The sequence below is a fragment of the Mustelus asterias genome, chromosome 10, assembly GCF_964213995.1.
Source record: "Mustelus asterias chromosome 10, sMusAst1.hap1.1, whole genome shotgun sequence".
In the NCBI taxonomy this organism is placed as follows: Eukaryota; Metazoa; Chordata; class Chondrichthyes; order Carcharhiniformes; family Triakidae; genus Mustelus; species Mustelus asterias.
In genome coordinates this window covers 14,373,305-14,389,302 of record NC_135810.1, presented here as the reverse complement: position 1 = coordinate 14,389,302, position 15,998 = coordinate 14,373,305, and the positions used below count along the sequence as shown (strand labels likewise).

The 15,998-nt window shown below is 45.6% G+C and overlaps 1 long non-coding RNA gene across 1 annotated transcript in view; it reads right to left on the bottom strand.

Annotated features, from left to right (window-relative positions):
• Nucleotides 1–465: 465 nt before the first annotated feature.
• The window catches only part of LOC144500000 (uncharacterized), a 62,151-nt gene continuing 46,618 nt past the window's right edge, over nucleotides 466–15,998 (bottom strand). Inside the window, exons 2-3 of the long non-coding RNA XR_013498912.1 lie at nucleotides 1,716–1,794; nucleotides 466–689 (exon numbers count right to left, since the gene is read on the bottom strand). This is a non-coding gene — a long non-coding RNA (uncharacterized LOC144500000). The remainder of the gene's footprint in view (nucleotides 690–1,715; nucleotides 1,795–15,998) is intronic.

Below are 15,998 nucleotides of genomic sequence, written 5' to 3'. Positions count from 1 at the left end.
CAAGTCCGCCCAGCACTCAGATTTAAAATGGTAAAATAGGGCCCTAAGAGTCAATTTAGCACGGCCAATCAACCTAAGTTGCTTTGGGAGGAAACCCATGCAGCAATGGGGAGAAAGTGCAAACTTCACACAGACAGTGAGCCAAGGCCGGAATTGAACCTGCATCCCTGGGTTGGGAGTCAGCAGTGCTAACCACTGTGCCACCTCGCCGTGCCATGTCCTCTGCAGAGATGGATGGGAGCAGTAGCTTTACCAAGCTTTCCTTTCAGAGTGGGGTCGGGATCTTTCGCCAGAGTTGTGCTGCCAATTTTGCAATGCTGCAGGTTCGAATAATCAGCTCAGTCATTTAAACAGGAGAAAATAACTGTGACTGCAGCCCACCTTGGAAACTCAACATGGGTAAAAAGTATTGAAAACCAATTTAATTTAATTGGGATGGAGCTTAAACTTTCTGCAGGTTCCACAGTACATATTGCTTGCATGAAGAGATGATAGCCTGTAAATTTCTGAGACTGGTTGAAGGGTTTTGGCATTGTGCCTGAAAAGTCTTCATACAGCAATCCCACATTCACACTGTCTTCAAACACCATCAATGTGATAACTTTGTTGTTCTGCTGTGACATTTTCCCACAGTCTTTAATATCTTCATCACGAACGTGGTAAGATTCCGCAAGTGCTATCATCCCAAGCTTAGTTTGGAATAAAATGTACATCACAGAGTAAATTCATTGTCAGTGATTTAAACTTTCACCTTTGACCTCTCCCCTTAAACCTCTCATATAATCTCCCTGATACAATGACAGCTATTTCTGCAATCCCATCATCTTCTATAGCCTCTCCAATCCCCTCTTCTTAATTGCCAGCTTGGCATTCCCCACCCTCTTTCTTTTTCCCTTGTGGGGGCTGGCACGGTGGCATAATGGTTAGCATTGCTGCCTCACAGCGCCAGGGACCCAGGTTCAATTCCAGCCTCGGGTCATTGTCTGTGCGGAGTTTGCACGTTCTCCCCATGTCTGCGTGGGTTTTCTTCGGGTGCTCTGGTTTCCTCCCACACTCAAAAGATGTGCAGGTTAGGTGGATTGGCTACGGAAAATTGGCCCTTCGTACACGAAGGGCCAATTTTCCGTAGCCAATCCACCTAACCAGGGGCTAGCAAAGTAAATATGTGGGGCTAAGGGGATAGCGTCTGGGAGTGATTGTGTTTGGTGCAGACTCGATGGACCAAATGGCCTCCTTCTGCACTGTAGAATTCTATGACTATCCACATCCCAACCCTTCTCTATCCATCCATGGATTCTGCCAAATTGTTTATTTCCTAGGATATCTTTGCAGCTATTGCCCACCTCCAACTCCATTGCCCTCATCTCCAAGGAAGCCTTCATTGTCTCCCATGCCAGATGGTTCTCCTGGAATGGAATCCATCTCTATTCTGTTAAGGTCAAGTGTAGCCAAACTTGACTGTTCTTGGCACACAATTGACTTCGCTGTCCACATTCCATTGGACCATATCACCCTCTATCAGCCATTGCCAAAACCTCCAAAGATTGGGATCACCCTGAATGTCAAAGTTAATACCAGGTTCCTATTATTCACTCCCAATTTCCTCTATAACCATATCCCCTCTGCCTATGTCACCATCGCCTCTATTAATGAGTGTAAAGGGAGCTCTTAAAGAAGCTCCTTTCTCAAAATAAAAACTACCGATTCAGATTTACCCATGTTGGCATGTTGCTACCACCAGACTTGAGTATTCCAACATTCAGTTAAAAGCAAAATACTGCAGATGCTGAAAATCTGAAACAAAAACAGAAATAGGAACAGAAGGCGGGTCATACGGATTGAAATGTTAACACTGTTTCTCTCTCTGTTAAATCTCTGAGTACTGAAGTGTCTCATCAAGAATTAGTCCATAGTCAGGCATCAGGGAACACAAATATTTACTCTGCTTACGCGCTCCACACCCCAAGCATTGACTGCCCACTCAGGGCAGTTTCCAGCCAGCTCACCCCACATACCTGGTCACATGACCCATTCTCTTAAAGGGTCTACGCCCCGACATACATAACATTCTCCACAGATTCTGTCAGTTTTGTGGAGTTTTTCCAGCATTTTCTCTTTTCATTTCAATAAAACATTTGTTACCTGGCTGGCCTGCCACCTTGTACACTTGATTATCCAAACTCACACCGAATTCTGGCCATCCATCATCTTGCAGTGCTCGCTGACCTTCATTGCCAGCACTGCCTCGATTTTATTCAATGGTTTATCAAGTCCCTCTCTGAGAATCAATTAAATGAAGCAATGAGGGGAACGTAAAAGAAACAGAAAATGCTGGAACTATGTATCAGGGGTTGGGGGGGCGGGGGGGAGAGGTGGGGGGGGAGCGCAAGGTGGGCGGAAATCATCTTGTAGTGATAATGTCACTGGGCTGGTACTCTAGCAACCCAGGTGAATTCTCTGGGGGTGTGGGTTCAAATCCCACCATTTCAGCTGGTGGAATTTAAATTCAATAAATAAAATCTGGAATCTAAAGTTATGGGCGGCACGGTGGCACAGTGGTTAGCACTGCTGCCTCACAGCTCCAGGGACCCGGGTTCAATTCCCGGCTTGGGTCACTGTCTGTGTGGAGTTTGCACATTCTCCCCATCCAAACATGTGCTGGTTAGGTGGATTGGCCATGCAAAATTGCCCTTAGTGTCAGAGGCGAAAGCTCGGGTAAATGCATGGGGTTATGGGGATAGGGCCTGGGTGGGATTGTGGTCGGTGCAGACTTGATGGGCCGAATGGCTTCCTTCTGCACTGCGTGACTCTATTCTATTCTTTTCTATTCTAGTCTTGGTGACCATGAAACCATCATTGATTGTCATAAATAGACATCTGGTCCACTGATGACCTTTAGGGAAGGAAACATGGGGCGGCATGGTGGCACAGTGATTAGCACTGCTGCCTCACAGTGCCAGAGATCTGGGTTCGATTCCCTGCTTGAGTCACTGTCTGTGCGGAGTCTGCACATTCTCCCCGTGTCTGCGTGGGTTTACATAGAAACATAAAAAACTACAGCACAAAACAGCCCCTTCGGCCCCACAAGTTGTGCCGAACATATCCCTACTTTTTAGGCCTACCTATAACCCTCCATCCTATTAAGTCCCATGTACTCATCCAGGAGTCTCTTAAAAGGCCCTATTGAGTTTGCCTCCACCACCACTGACGGCAGCCGATTCCACTCGCCCACCACCCTCTGTGTGAAAAACTTCTCCCTAACATTTCCCCTGTACCTACACCCCAGCACCTTAAACCTGAGTCCTCTCGTAGCAGCCATTTCCACCCTGGGAAAAAGCCTCTGAGAGTCCACCCGATCTATGCCTCTCAACATCTTATATACCTCTATTAGGTCTCCTCTCATCCTACATCTCTCCAAGGAGAAAAGACCGAGCTCCCTCAGCCTATCCTCATAAGGCATGCCACTCAATCCAGGCAACATCCTTGTAGGTCTCCTCTGCACCCTTTCAATCTTTTCCACATCCTTCCTGTAATGAGGTGACCAGAACTGAGCACAGTACTCCAAGTGGGGTCTGATGACTGTCTTATAAAGTCTTATATAGTTTCCTCTGGGTGCTCCGGTTTCCTCCCACAGTCTGAGAAATGAGCTGGTTTGGTGCATTGGCCATGCTAAATTCTCCCTCAGTGTATCCAAAAAGATGTCGGAATGTGACTCCAGTCCCATTTCTCTCCGAAATGGCCGAGTAAGCCATTCAGTTCAAGGGCAATTAGGGAGAGGCAACAAATGCTGGCCCAGCCAGCAATGCCCACATCCCATGAAAGAATCGAAAGGGAAAAGAAAAACATTCAGCAGGTCAGGTACAAACTGTGGAGAGAGATAATTTCAGGTTCATGATCCTTTGTTAGACCTGTGTGGTCAGATTTAACAGAGAGAGAAATAGTCACTTGCTCTCCTCACAGATGCTGCTTGACCTGCTGAATATTTCCAGCATTTTCTGTTCTTTGTTCTAAATTTTTAGCATCCAAAATATTTTAGTATTGAATGAGGGCTATTCCAGCTGGATGGAGTAAGATGGACACCGTGACCTTCCTCAAACATAAGGATCTTGTGATTTTATAAATTCAATTTCCAGTTGACCGGGAGCTAATTACAGATCAGAACAAAATAATACCATGATATTGACATGAAATAAGGTGGGCTCAGATCTGATTAATAAATGTATCAGTCATGTAACCAATTAAATAATAATATTCACTTGTTAAGAAAGCAATAAGAAATTATGCTCCATGGCTTGTGTGATTAAACCACAGGCTTTGATTAGTAAAGTTTAATAAAGGCACAATAAAATGAACTTATTCCCATTATGTTCATATAGAAACAAAGAAAATAGGAGCAGGACTAGGCCATTCGGCCCATCGAGCCTGCTGTGCCACTCATTATGATCATGGTTGATCATCCAACTTAGTAACTTGTTCCCACTTTCTCCCATGTCCTTTGATCCCCTTTGTCCCAAGAGCTATATCTAACTCTTTGAAAACAAACAATGTTTTGACTTCAACTGCTTTCTGTGGTAGAGAATTCCGTAGGCTCACCACTCCCTGGGTGAAGAAATTTCTCCTAATCTCAGTCCTAAAAGGTTTACTCTGTATCCTCAGACTGTTACCCATGGCTCTGGACTCTCCTACCATTGGGAAAGTCCTCCCTGCATCGACCCTGTCTAGTCCGGTTAGAATTTTATAGGTTTCTGTGAGACCCCCCTCATTCTTCTGAACTCCAGTTATATAGTTAGAGTCAGAGAGTCATAGAGGTTTACAGCATGGAAACAGGCCCTTCAGCCCAACTTGTCCATGCCGCCCTTTTTTTAAGCCCCTAAGCTAGTCCCAATTGCCTGCATTTGGCCCATATCCCTCTATACCCATTTTACCCACGTAACTGTCTAAATGCTTTTTAAAAGACAAAATTGTACCGCCTCTACTACTACCTCTGGCAGATTGTTCCAGACATTCACCACCCTCAGTGTGAAAAAAGTGCCCCTTTGGACACTTTTGTATCTCTCTCCTCTCATCTTAAACCTATGCCCTCTAGTTTTAGACTCCCCTACCTTTGGGAAAAGATATTGACTATCTAGCTGATCTATGCCCCTCATTTTTATAGACCTCTATAAGATCACTCCGAAGCCTTCTATACTCCAGACAAAAAAGTCCCAGTCTATCCAGCCTCTCCTTATAACTCAAACCATCATGTCCCGGTAGCATCCTAGTAAATCTTTTCTGCACTCTTTCTAGTTTAATAATATCCTTTCTACAAGAGGGTGACCAGAACTGTACACAGTATTCCAAGTGTGGCCTTACCAGTGCCTTGTACAACTTCAACAAGACGTCCCAACTCCTGTATTCAATGTTCTGACCAATGAAACCAAGCATGCTGAATGTCTCCTTCACCACTCTGTCCACCTGTGACTCCACTTTCAAGGAGCTATGAACTTGTACCCCTAGATCTCTTTGCTCTGTAACTCTCCCCAACACCCTACCATTAACTGAATAAGTCCTGCCCTGGTTCAATCTACCAAAATGCATCACCTCGCATTTATCTAAATTAAACTCTGCCATTTGTCAGCTCACTGGCCCAATTGATCAAGATCCCATTGCAGTTCTCAATAACCTTCTTCACTGTCCACTGTACCACCAATCTTGGTGTCATCTGCAAACTTACTAACCATACCTCCTATATTCTCATCCAAATCATTAATATAAGTGACAAATAACAGTGGACCCAGCATTGATCCCTGAGGCACAACGCTGGTCACAGGCCTCCAGTTTGAAAAACAACCCTCTACAACCCCCCTCTAACTGACTCAATCTCTCCTCATACATCAGTCTCACCATCCCAGGAATCAGTCTGGTAAACCTTCGCGGCACTCCCTTCATAGGAAGAACATCCTTCCTCAGAAAAGGAAACCAATACTGCACACAATAATCCAGGTGTGGTCTCACAAAGGCCCTGTGCAATTGTAGCAAGACATCTCTTGACTCCTCTCGCTATGAAGGACAACACACAATTTGCCTTCTTCACTGCCTGCTACACCTGCATGCTTACTTTCAGCAACTGGTATACAAGGACAACAAGGTTCCCCCCCCCCCACCCACCCCCCCACCCACCCCAACCCCCCACCCACCCCCCCACCACCCCACCCTCCCCCCCACCCCCACCACCCTCTACGCACCTCAGTTTTAAGTGACAGGCAATTTATCTTGTAGCTATGTCCCCTTGTTTGAGACACTCCACTAGTGAAAACATTTCACCATCTACCCTGTCAGACCCCCTCAGGATTTTATGAGGGGTTACCGTTATACTTGTATCATAATTGCATTCAGTACGGGCTAAATTGGCCAAATTTCTTTCTCTCCATTGCAAGATTTTGCAACTTTTGTTGACAATAAAGGAGGAATTTAACTCCCCCTGATTGGCAGTTAAAGGAACCAGGAGGGAGGGAGCAGTTGGAGTCATAGAGGTTTACAGGATGGAAATAGGCCCTTCAGCCCAACTTGTCCATGCTGCCCCTTTTTTAACCACTAAGCTAGTCCCAATTGCTTGCGTTTGGCCCATATCACTCTATACCCATCTTATCCATGTAACTGTCTAAATGGAGTGGTTCCATTTCCTGGTCTTTTTCCACTGTTTCCTTATTTTAATTTAAATTGCAGCTTGCTGCTGTGCAGAGGGACCTGGGTGTCCTTGTGCAGGAATCTCAAGGAGTTGATTTGCAGGTGCAGCAGGTAATTAAGAAGGCAAATGGAATTTTGTTCTTTATTGCTAGAGGGATGGAGTTTAAAAACAGCGAGGTTATGTTGTAGCTGTATAAGGTGCTGGTGAGGCCACACCTGGAGCACTGTGTACAGTTTTGGTCTCCTTACTTGAGAAAGGATATACTGGCACTGGAGGGGTTGCAGAGGAGATTCACTAGGTTGATTCAGAGTTGAGAGGGTTGGCTTATGAGGAGAGACTGAATAGACTGGGGCTATACTCATTGGAATTCAGAAGAATGAGGGGAGATCTTATAGAAACATATGAGATTATGAAGGGAATAGATAAGATAGAAGCAGGGAAGTTGTTTCCACTGGTGGGTGAAACTAGAACTAGGGGGCATAGTCTCAAAATAAGGGGAAGGAGATTTAGGACTGAGTTGAGGAGGAACTTCTTCACACAAAGGGTTGTGAATCTGTTGAATTCCCTGCCCAGTGAAGCAGTTGAGGCTACCTCATTGAATGTTTTTAAGGCAAGGATAGATAAATTTTTGAACAGTAAAGGAATTAAGGGTTATGGTGAGTGGGCGGGTAAGTGAAGCTGAGTCCACAAAAAGATCACCCATGATCTTATTGAATGGCGGAGCAGGCTCGAGGGGCCAGATGGCCTACTCCTGCTCCTAGTTCTTATGTTCTTGTGTTAAATGGTTTGGAGGAACATTTAGACTCATCCTTTACTTTTCGCCAAGTTCTTCCCTCCAACCAGCCACCATTTACTTCCCGAAATGAGCAAGTGGCTCACAGCAAACAGTTAAAATCTTCCATCCAAATCCTGCTGGAGTCCTGACCGGGGTTAAAATTGTCGCTTCAGATTTGGGAAAACAGCTGGTGATGAAAGAATATTCTAAAATCCATTTAAAGTGCAAATAATATTTACATATAGCTGCAGCAAAGTATCTGAGGCCATTTGTACATTTAACTTCTCTGTTTTGTTAGAAAATGACGTCTTTCTAAAGTGCTACATTTGTCAGACATGCCACCACAAGAGCAGATACCATCATTTGTCTTACCTTAAATATTTCAATGCCTTGCAATTACTTACTCACCAACAATGGTGGGAAGTGACGGTAATGAAAGCAAGCCATTGAATTGTCACTTTGAGAGAAGTAACCTTTAGTGCAGAGAAGCGCAGTTTGCTTACTTCTATTGTTTTTCTTAAAGAGGAAGATAAGAGACATGTCCAGGTGGCTTATGAATTCAGCAGTGGTGCTTGTCAGGAGTACATTAGTCAGCAAGAAACTGGACTGGCGTAAGAACAGGCGACATTATTCTGCCTCTGATTAGTTTTGGACATGTCTTACACATTGTCCCCCTGGTGTCTGTTTTTTACTCTTTGAGTCCTGCAGATTTGTCAGAATTGGGGAGAAATTGGAAGCCATGTTTAAAGCCCACAGCTGGGATTCTCCGGTCCCGCTGGAGTGAATGGAGATTTGGCTGAGCACCAAATTCTCTGTTCTTGCTGGCAACAGTGGTGAGGCTTCCAAGACCAGAGAATTCCGGCCAATATTTTGATTTGATTTATTGTCACATGTATTGGGATATAGTGTAAAGTATTGCTTCTTGCGCGCTATACAGATAAAACATACTGTTCATAGATTACATAGGAGAGAAGGAAAGGAGAGGGTGCAGAATATAGTGTAACAGTCAGAGCTAGTGTAGTGTTGCAGTCATATCATTTTCATAATGAGCAGTGTAACTGTTATCCATATGTTAAGATTAAACATATGGATACTCTACGGCGAGCGACTCATCTCCTGACTCTCCAGAGCCTGACCCCCATCTGCAAGTCACAAGTCAGGAACGTGATGGAACATGTGCACTTGTGCAACTCCAGCTTGATGCCATCTAGGACAAAGCAGTGTGCTTGATCGGTATGCCATCTACCAGTTTAAGCATTCAGCCCCTCTGCCAACATAGTACCATCTACGAGACGCAGTTTAGCAAATCACCAAGCTTCTCCAATATAATCTCTCAAATCCATGACCTTTAAGCAGAGAAGGACAAGGGCAGAGGATGCATGGGAACACCACTCCAAGGCCCTCTCCAAGCCCCACACCATCCTGACTTTGAATTATATCGCTGTTCTCCATTATCGTTGCTGGATCCAACACTGGAACCCCCACCCGAACTGCACTGTGGATGTATCTACACCACACGGATAGCAGTGGTTAAAGAAGAGGACTCACCATCACCTTCTCAAGGGCAATTAAGGATGGGTAATGATACCCATATCCCATGGATGAACAAATAAAAGAAAAGAAATTCTCCTGCTGCACATCAGTAGAAAAAAAGCGCAAACTGGCGAAGACAGATGCAATTTCACATCTATGGGCTTTCCTCCAATTGATAAAATAATGAGAGGATGATGACAAAAATGACAAGAAAGAGTACTTATGAAGGGATTGCTAATGATATTTTCAGTCATATAATGTACAATATCTTTATAGGGTCATTGATTTTTGGTTGAATAAGCACAATGGTATTTTTATTACAAAGAATCCTGGAAATTTTAGTGTAGGTTTATTATGAGATAGTGTCGCCAATTTAATAGGAATTGGAAATGAATGACCTTTACTGTTCGTACTATGTCTGCTTAGCCAGATACTCAATCTTTTACCTTTTCCAATTTTTAAAATTCAGCATCCACAGGAAGAAGGCAAGGAAGAAAAATCTAGACATAGATAGGAAGCATGTAGGAGTACTGAAGAAGGCAATGTTGTGGTTGGATAGTATTGGGATGGGGTGTTGGGTGAAGTGGAAGGAAATATTGGGGTCTGGGAGCATTGGTGTGGGTAATTCCTTGGGCTTCAAAGCAGCGAGAGTGCGTCTGAAATCTGGACTATTGCGCACAGTTCTGGGCGCCACACTGTGGAAAGGATATGAATGCATTGGAGAGAATGCAGAAGAGGTTTACAAGAATAGTTCCAGGGATGAGAAACTTCAGTTATGAGGATAGATTGGAGAGATTGGGACTGTCAGATAGTCAGATGCTCTTTCCTAGGGTAGAAAAGTCAAGTACTAGGGGACATAGGTTTAAGGTGCATGGGGAAAAGTTTAGAGGAAATGTGCGAGGCAAGCTTTTACACGGAGGGTGGTGAATGTCTCGAACGCATTGCCCGGGGAGGTGGTGGGAGCAGGTGCGATAGCGACATTTAAGGGGCAACTAGACGAATACGTGAATAGGATGGGAATGGGAGGATACGGACTCCGTAAGTGCATATGGTTTTAGTTTAGGCAGGCATCATGATCAGTGCAGGTTTGGTGGGCCGAAGGGCCTGTTCCTGTGCTGTACTTTTCTTTGTTCTCCTTGGAGAGGAGAAGGCCAAGAGGAGATTTGATAGAGATATTCAAAATCATGAGGAGGTTGGGCAAAGTAGATAGGAAAAACCTGTTCCCACTCATAAAAGGGTGGAGAACGAGAGGGGACAGATTTAAAGGAATTTGCAAAAGAAGCAAATGTGATGTGAGAAAAAACCTTTTCAGACAACTTGTTCAAGTTTGGAATGCACTGCCTCGAAGTGTGGCGGAGGCAGGTTCATTGGAGGCATTCCAGAGGATGTTAGATGATTATTTAAATCGAAACAATGTGCAGGGATACAGGAAAATGGGGAATGGCACTCGGCCATAATGCTCATTTGGAGAGCAGGTGTAGACACTATGGGCTGAATGGCCTCCTTCTGCACCGTAACCCTTCTGTGATTCTGCAAAGGCCCCATTAGTGGTGTTTGTGAACTTGGAAGTGGTGGGATATGACATTAGATAGATGGTGGTCTTCAGACGGGACTGCACTGTGTAATAGAGTTCATGGGCATGAGAATTCTGGGGAATGAGGAGGGAATGAAGAAACACTGCAGAAAACAGTTCTATTCTTGACTGCAACTACGAATTGGCTATAAAATCTTTCAAGCCCAGGTATGTCCTACACACAAAATGCAGGACAAATCCAACCCAGCCACATACTGCCCCATCAGTCTTCTCTCGATTCTCTCGAAGTGGTTCAAGGTTCTATCAAGCAGCACTTGCTTAGCAATACCTTGTGCATTGATGCTTAGTTTGGGTTCCACCAGGGTAACTAAGTGCCTAATCCTCATTACTGTCTTGGATCAAACATGGGACAAAAGAGCTGAACTCCAGAAGTGAGGTGAGAATGACCGCCCTCGACATCAAGGCAGCATCTAACCGAGTGTGGCATCAAGGAGCAAAACTGAGATCAATGGGAATCAGAGGAAAACTCTCCGATAATTGGAGTCATGCCTGGCACAAAGGAAGATGATTGTGGTTTTTCGAGGTCAATCATCTGAATTCCAGGGCATCACTGCAGGAGTTCCTCCAGTTAGTGTCTGAGGCCTAACCATCTTCAGCTGCTTCATCAATGACCTTCCTGCCATCATTAGGTCAGAAGTAGGGATGTTTGCTGATGACTGTACAATCTTCAGCAACATCCATTACTCCTCGCATACTGAAGCAGTCAATGTCCAAATGCAGCAAGACCTGAACCAAAATCCAGCCTTGGGTTTACAAATGACAAGTAACATTCATGCCACACAAGTGTCAGATGATGACCCTATCCAACAAGAGAGGATCTAATCATCACCCCTTGACATTCAATAGCATTACCATCATTGAAGCCCCCACTATCAACATCCTGGGAGGTACCATTGGCCAGAAACTCAATGGGACTAGCCATATAAATACTGCAGCTACAAGAGCAGGTCAGAAGTTAGAGATCTTGCGGTGAATAACTCACCTCCTGACTCCCAAAATCCTGTCTACTATCTACAAGGCATAAGTCAGGAATGTGATGGAATACTCTCCACGGATGGGTGCAGCTCCAACAACACTCAAGAAGCTCAACACTACCCACCGACACCCACATCCCGTCAATGAACACAAAAAATGGTATGTAACTGCAGATTTGTTTTCTGACAGAAAAGAACACCAAGTCTTTTAAAAATGTAAAACTGGGGTTCTGGTGTTTGATTCTATGTTCCTAGTTCATATGTTCAAATGTCCTAATCAGGGACTGTTATGTTTGAATGGGATGGGAGAATAGGAAAGAAGGACTTGCATTTATATAGCACCTTTTATAACCACAAAACGTCTAAAAGCAGTTGACAGCCAGTGAAGTACTTTAGAGCTGTCGTCACTGTTGTAATGTATGACACATGGCACTGGGGAGATCGTGGTTGTTGGTGGATTAGTAATTCAATGGGCATAGGCTCAAATCCACCACAGGAGCTGGTGGAAATTAAACCAGTTAGATGGCGACCATGATAGCCATCGTTGGAAAAGCCCACCCGGTTCACTTGTATCCTTCAAGGAAGGAAATCTGCCGTCCTTACCTGGTCTGGCCTACACGTGACTCTGAACTCACAGCAATGCGGTTGATTTCTAACTGCGCCTGAAAGAGCCGAATAAGTCACTCAGTTCCAGGGCAACTAAGGATGGGCAACAAATGCTGACCATGCCAATGATGCCCACAATGAAGACCATCCCCCCCAAAAAAAGCCAATTTGTGCACAGCAAGATCCCACAGATACCAATGTGATAATGGTCAAAGAACTTTTCATGTGATGTCGATTGGGAGATTAGAAGTTGTGAGAAGAGTAGAAGGAGCTGTAAAGAGGCAAGATGATTATATTAGGAAAGTGGTGGAGTGTAGTTGAAGTTTCTGTTTCTCCATCAGTTCCACTCCTGATATGGTTGGTAATCTAAGGCCTCAGAAAAGGCTCGGAGGTAGACCAGTCGTTTGATACCTAGCCTTAAAAACCCTTAGTTATCAAAGTGGAGAACACAGTCTTCTCACCTTAAAAAAGAATAGATTTTATATGGGCAGCACAGTGGCACAGTGATTAGCACTGCTGCCTCACAACGGCAGGGACCCCGGTACAATTCTGGCCTCGGGTCACTGTCCGTGTGAAGTTCGCACGTTCTCCCCATGTCTGCATGTGTTTCCTCCGGGTGCTCCGGTTTCCTCCCACAGTGCAAGGATGTGTGGGTCAGGTTGATTGACCGTGCTAAGTTGACCCTAGTGTGAGGGGGATTGGCAGGGTGGATGTGTGGGCTTGCGAGAGTGGGGCCTGGGTGGGATTGCAGACTTGATGGGCCGAATGGCCTCCTTCTGTAGTGTAGGGATTCTGTGGAGAGTTAAGGCCTAAATTTTAAGGTGTAGACTAAACTGTTCTTGGGAGAGATAAATGAATTAGTCAGATTAGGACGAAGCAGTGGACATTGCATAAGCACAGAACTAGATGAGATGTTAGAAGTTTCTGCTTTCGCAGAGGGCCAGAAACGTTTGGAACAAGTTGCTTCATACAGTGACTGCAATTCTCCACACGGCTTCTAAATGGAACTGGAGGACTTCTTGGCTGCGACAGAAGATGACTGAACACCTTCCAGGAGACCACAGTGGCAATGATTCATGTGAGACAATACTCCATCTACTTCTTGCAAGGGATGATTTGCAAATTGGGAAATGAAAGACAAGTGCTCTGTGATGTGCTGCCCATTATAGTTACACACGGAGTGATGTCTGAGGGCTCCTGCAGCACTGCTGTCACTGACACTGGCTGGGCTTTGGTGAGCATCCAGCAACGCTGGAAGCTGAAAGAATGAATAGTGCCCCCCCCCCCCCCCCACCCCTGCTATTTTTTTGACTGGCACAATCCAACAATGTAATTCCCATTTGAACACCTCTAGAAACACATTTCAGTCAACAGCTCCATGACCTGAAATGAAAGTCTCAACTCAATTGTCTGCCAGTACAGGAGCATCCTGCTGCAATGAGAATAGATACAATCCAACATCACAAAACACTCTGCTTGAAGTCGCACTGCACGCGGTGAAAAATTCTTGCATGTTTATTAGTTTTTTTTGTGTACCCTATTATGTATGTATTAAAATTACTTAATGCTTCAGTTGCCTTACAGTGATCAAAATTTGAGTGCATGAGATCTGTTTGCTATTTTGTCAGGAGCGCTTTTAAAAGGGATTACAGATTCTAGAATAATAGTACCGCATGAGCATTTTCCTCAGGCTATTTGCATCAAGTGTAATAAAGCTTACAAATCAGCCTTTTCTCTTCTCAGCTACTAATATGCATATTATCACAGTTGGCATCGACTAACGAGGCACGAGTCTGGACTGATTTGGAATTGTGAAATGTAACTGTAATTTACGGTTCATGGAATCATTGACTCTTACAACACAGGAGGAGACCGTTCAGTTTTGTTGTGTCTGTGGTGACCCTTTGAAAGCGTTATCCAGTTAGTTCCATGCTCCAGCTACAGACACGCCAACTGACACCCCCCTCATAAACCAAGAGGCAGTCTCTTATTCATGATGATATAAAAATCATGAATTGCTATTTTTTTCCCCAAAATGAATATAGATTGACAGTTGATTTACCAACCTCGCCAGCAGAATGTTTAATCTCTGCCAGGTCAGAGCTCCTTACAAAGACTAAGGCCGGGATTCTCCCAAAAAAATTCTAAGGGTCGGGTTTGCGTGAAAACTGGAGTAAATGGGGGTGGAATGGACTGCCTGCAGTGTTGGTGGAGTCAGACACTTTAGGAACATTTAAGCGGTTATTGGATAGGCACATGGAGCACACCAGGATGATAGGGAGTGGGATAGCTTGATCTTGGTTTCAGATAAAGCTCGGCACAACATCGTGGGCCGAAGGGCCTGTTCTGTGCTGTATTGTTCTATGTTCTATGTTCTAAATCATGCTGGGTTTTTCAGCGGAGGTTTCAAAATGAAACCTGTGCACTGCAGAGGTCACTAAGTGTGAATCACTCCAGAAGTCCGAGAGCAGGGCCTATTCCCGCTGAAGATGGTGAAATCGGCGCGTTGAGCGGGTCACTGCGCATGCGCTCATTTCAGGGAGATCGCTAAACAAGGACTCCCAGCCTTGAAATGGCTGGCCTCATCACTGATCTCTCACTCCCCCCAGCGGACATTGCTGACCTGATTTCTGGCCTCTCACCCCCTCACCCTTCCAGACATCGCTGGCCTCCCCATTCCCTACTCACCCAGACATCACTGACTTCCCCATCCCCCAGTGCCCAATGACCCCGGACATCACTTGCCTCCCTCCCCCATTGATCCCAACTGCAGAGTGGCAGCAGGACCCCCCACTCCCATCAGGTCTTGCCTCCATTAGGGCCTGCCCCCATTAGGCCCCAACCCCATCAGGTCCTGCCCCCATGACACTGCCCAATGCCTGATGGGCAGTGCCAAGGTGCCTCCTGGGCATTGGCACTTTGTCCCTTGGGCAGTGCCAGGGGGCCAGGCTGGCACTGCCAAGGCGCTAATGCCCAGGCAGCACTCCCCCCCAGCACCCAACCCTCTGGGGAGCCTCGATTGCCCCCCTGTACTCCAGCGGGGTCGAGCCACCAGCTCCCCGCAAGTGGGGAGCCATTGTAAACCCCGCTGGAGTGAAACAGTCCTGGTTGGGGACGGGACGGAGAAGAGGCTAGCAGACCCAGAGACTCCAGTCCCAGGCCCGCTAATGCCATTTGCATTCAAATTCCCCCCTGCATATCTAATGAAGATTTCTGGCATGGAGCTGACAGTGCCGGAAATCCACTGGGTGGCCAGTGCGAATCCCGCGAATCGGGCACTGCTTAAATCACCCAGCCTGCTATGCTAAAAAATCAGCACAGTGGGATGGGAGAATCGCCCCTTGTATTACCTCTGAAAATTCTGTACAAAATGTTTCGAAAATCCTACCTATTATCCAAATCTGGGCATGGCCCCCACCTTGAAGGGGAGGGAGCCAATGCCCACAGTCGCTTATCAGAGGTCAACCTGCCTGTAGCAAAAGGCTGTGGATGCAGAGGTTAGGCCTCACAGGAGACTGAGTAGCTGACAGGAAAAGGAAAGGGTTCATTGTCATTAGGACAACGTGATACAAAGCAGGAGAACAGTCACGGAATTCAAGGAGGGCCTAAGGAGAGGGATATTTTACTCTGGCCACCCCGACGCCCATTCCCGATGTGATGAGGCACTCAGTGTAAAGATCAGGATATTTTCACCATGGCCTGGAGTGCAGGAAGCCAGGGCCCCGGTGAACAGGACTTTAGTCTCCTCAACTGCTCCCACTCTAGAATCCATATGCACCATGTTTACCTGACCCGCTCACAAACCAGGAATCCTGTGCAGTTGGGTTTCCAGTAAAGGATGACTTATAT